The 4,425-nt window shown below is 30.7% G+C and overlaps 1 long non-coding RNA gene across 1 annotated transcript in view; it reads right to left on the bottom strand.

Moving 5' to 3' along the window:
* LOC110011439 overlaps positions 1-469 on the bottom strand; it is a 990-nt gene extending 521 nt beyond the window's left edge. Inside the window, exons 1-2 of the long non-coding RNA XR_002286456.1 lie at positions 277-469; positions 66-180 (exon numbers count right to left, since the gene is read on the bottom strand). This is a non-coding gene — a long non-coding RNA (uncharacterized LOC110011439). The remainder of the gene's footprint in view (positions 1-65; positions 181-276) is intronic.
* Between the last annotated feature and the right edge of the window lie 3,956 nt (positions 470-4,425).

Raw genomic sequence — 4,425 nt, forward strand, 5'->3', positions numbered from 1 at the left:
ACTGAATGAATGAGAACATAGAAAATCTTCATAAAAATGTTCACCAATAGGGGAAGATCAATTACCACATAAGTTTCTTTAGGAACTACCGTAGTCCATACAATAGTTCTTTCCATGGGGTTTGACGTTGTGCAATATGTAACCCCTTTTTCTGCAAACCTTGTGACCAAATGTCCTAAGCTACGAAAGCGAAAAAATAGCTTAGGCGCCTTGAAGGCGGTGAGTGGATTCCAAAGGAAGAAGAAAGAAAGAAACACAAATAACGAAAGATCCTACCTCCAATTGATCCCAATTCAACCACTTTTTTGTCAATTTCACCTACAATGGATTTTAGAGTATATTTCGCCATTTCCCACTTCTGCATCTCCGTCTTATATTTTTTCATCTCAGCACCTTCGGCTTTTGAAGCAGCTGTAAACAGCTTCCCTTGCTATTTTAGAAGAATCAAGTAGATAAAATAATGTGTTAGATAAATGAAAAACATGCAAGCACATCCACATATAAACATATTCATATGCAGTTTTGAGTAATGACTTACCTCTTTCAGTTGTTTCTTTTCTTCCATAAGACGAAGTGAGGATTCATATTCTCTTTGGTTTCATTGTTTCATCATAAGACGAAGTGAGGATTCATATTCTCTTTGGTTTCATTGTTTCATATGCCTTCTTTTTCTATTCAGTATACCATCCATCTTTATCTTGTCGACTCAGGATTTGACCCACAGAATCCATTGTACAGGCTTTTTCTTCACATGCCTAAGGAATCATCAATACAACAATTTAAATAGGGTTATATAATAAACAATGTATCAACCTACATTAATTCACACATTAATTCTTCTCTTGCTATTTTAGAAGAATCAAGTAGATTAAGTAATGTGTGAGATGAATGAAAAACATGCAAGCACATCCACATATAAAGATATTCGAGGGAAACCTCCATACTCAAAAAGCCTTAAAAGATCACTATATTGGCCGTGAATGTCACCTGAAGTAATGACAAAGATAGATAAGATCATGTTCATCATAGTTCTTGTGCACAGATCAGCATGACACTAAGTTACGACAACTGAAACTGATGGACTGGTGAGACAAATTGATAGCTAGTTATCAGAGTAAATAAACCAGCAAAAGAAAAGAAGAGCAACGTAAAAGAAAATTAAGAAAGAAGACAATCAACCAGAAAAGTAGAAGACTAAAAGACTGCATTTTCCCTTGCCTTCTCCCCTTTTACTCCTTCAAAAATTGAGATACCAAAATATGGAGACAAGTTGTAAAGTGGAAATAGTCTAACGTCAAGTTTGGTTGATGATTGCAAAATTGATCATAGTTATTCATTTTAGAAAAAGTGATTATAATGCTTGAATTTATAATTTCATAATTGATTATATTAATATAAATTGTAATTAAATTTCAAAACAAAACTTATTTTCAAGCGTAATAAAGGAATTAAAAATTATTTAATTGGCATAATGGATATGTAAACAAAAAATAATTGTTGCACGGCTAAAAGCTATAAATTATAACTTTTATCAAAATGTGGGTTTGATATAATGTAATTTTAAAGATGATTATTAAAAATTTGACCAAACGATACAAGAAATTACATTTGTGATTCAATCACAAATATGACCAATCAAAAATAGACGTTGAGACTATGTTTACTTGGAGGATTTGGGTTGTTATTAAGCCAAATCCTGGTTTATTAGGCATTCACTTTGACAGCTCGGACTCGAGTTGAATTTTTCGATCTTGGACAAAGCACTATTTGACCCCCACTATGCAACCCATCTATTCTATTTAGGTGGGTTAAGAACTTTAGAAGAGTCCAACCCCCTCTCAAATGAATTAGAGATGACATATTTATAGTGTTCAAATTTTTATTGGTCGGGACTATATCTAATAGCATCTTTGATGGTGTTTGGATCATATTACCTCGTAGCCATTCTATAAATATTTTTTTTAATCGATGTTTTTCATTTATGTTGATGTCGGGAATCACGCTTAGTAATTATTACAGGACCCAACTGAAGGGTGTTGGATAATTCTTTTGGTTCTCATATTCGTCCTAAGTATTCTGCAGGCAATTTGCTTCTTTGTCCTTTAATATTGCATAGATAACAAAAGACGCACCATGTATGACTTGACAGACTCATCCATATACTCCAAATTTAGACTGTGGTATCTTATTGATACAGTTGCATGACAACGAGGAATCCTACCAACAGGAATGTACTCTTGGGGTTGTGCTTCTCAAAAGTTGCAAAACAGTTATTTGCTTAGTTCCAAAAACCAACATAAAACAGATAAATTATTAGTCAAAACACTACAAAAAATTTTTTTGGGACCAAAAAATTGACAAGTTTGAATTTCCTCATAATAGCATGCATTAATTATGAGGAACTTTTATTTTTGTTGCAATATATATTTAACTAGTATAAAATCCATATCAAGACACGGATAAATATTTTCAATTTAAATTGTGATTGTAAGAATAAATATTTAAGAACATGTGCTTATATAATTGAACAAAAAATTATTATCATATAATTTTAACTATTTCTATATAGCAATTCTAATAAAAAAAATATGTAATACATTAGTCTTCTTTTTCTTTTTAGAAATATTTAATTGAATGAGTTATAATTTATTTTTAAAGTGACCTAAATAAGAAAAATGAACAGTTTTATTAAGCTCTTTTTAGTGTTGTTGTCCTATGTAATTTTCTACAGAGTCTTACTCTATATGTTGTTATTTATAATAATTATGCATATGTCTCACCCTTCATGCTTCTGTTTACTCTTCTTAATTCATGTTTTTACAATAATTTGATAAGTTCAAAAGCTTAATTATATACATGAATTGATCAACAAATATTTTTTTTTCTTTTGAAGTTCAATTAAGAAATTTTATTATATCTAGAGTTCATGATAATAGTGAAAAAGTAGAGCAAAGAAATCGATCATCTAAAAATCTGTTAAATATTTTCCCACCGTTTTGCCCTTGTTTTGTCAATAATTTATTGAATCCAAAATCTTGAAATCCTTTTGCTACATATATAAATATTCAACAAATAACAATATATTATTGATAGTATTCAAAGTTACAGACATGATTGTATAAAAATGAATTATCTAAGATGAAACTTTAAGCCTTTTTTGCATAATTTATTCACATTTCTTCAATATGTGATAGAATCTTTTACTTTGATAATTATGTTGTTAATTTATCGTAATATTACACAATATTTTTAGTGTTGCTTTGCGGACCTACTATTTATAAGGATACCAACATCTTATCTTTTTAGCAATTTTGAATTTCAATAACAATAGTAGTTAAGTTTTGATAAAATTAACTTATCTTTATCATTACAGAAAATTTAAAATTTATTTAAATTTCTTGACTGATAATCATTTCATGATTCTTTATGATATGATTAGATTTTTTTATAAACACTAATGATTATAAAAAAAGAAATTATTATATTATCAAAATAGGCAAAAATCTCACTTTTGGTCCCACTTGATAGGGCCCTTCTCACTTTGGTCTGGAGCTTTATGTGTTTAACATTTTTGGTCCCAAAATTCTATTTCTTTAACAGAAGTAGTCCTGTCCCATTAACAATTAATGGAGACGACACATGATAGGTCACGACGTTAGTCAACTGCTAAGTGAACGGGGTAGGTTCACATGGGCATTCTCACTTCATTTCAGACCAAAAAAATTTCCTTCACTCTCGTTTTCCCCAAATCAAAATCCTAAATCCTAAATCCACAAATCAAATCCATAAATCCACAAAGCACCCGTAACAAAATCATCTGACTTTTTGGAGGCATTCTGAAGAGCAATAGATTTTGGAGCAAAGAGTGGCGGAAGGAAGATGAGCTTGAGAAACCAAGTGCTCGTCGACTTCCCAAACCCTAAGTATGAGAAATACGATTAGTGTTTCGATCTTCCTTATTAAAATATGCGTTAATGCTTTGATAAACTTGTAAACAAATGAAAGATAGTTTGTGTGGTAGTTTTGTAAAAAAAGAAGTGATTTTGATTTTTTGAGTTTTATGTTGTTGTGTGGTCCCTTCTGTAAAAACAATAGGCTATGAGACATGTTATTTTTCTTCCAAGGCATGTGACCCTTTCAAAAACTTATGTACATGTTTTATGTTGTTGTGTGGTCCCTTCTGTAAAAACAATAGGCTATGAGACATGTTATTTTTCTTCCAAGGCATGTGACCCTTTCAAAAACTTATGTACATGTTTTATGTTGTTGTGTGGTCCCTTTTGTAAAACTACTTCTGCTTGTCCATTTTTTTTTTGTTATACGAGACATCTTCTGTACATGTAGTCCTTTTGTTCTGTCTCTGACTGAATAAATTAATTAGTTAGTTTGTGTATTGTTGCTTTCTGATTCCTGCTCGTTTTTTTT

Source organism: Sesamum indicum, unplaced genomic scaffold (assembly GCF_000512975.1).
Source record: "Sesamum indicum cultivar Zhongzhi No. 13 unplaced genomic scaffold, S_indicum_v1.0 scaffold00264, whole genome shotgun sequence".
NCBI classification, from domain to species: domain Eukaryota; kingdom Viridiplantae; phylum Streptophyta; class Magnoliopsida; order Lamiales; family Pedaliaceae; genus Sesamum; species Sesamum indicum.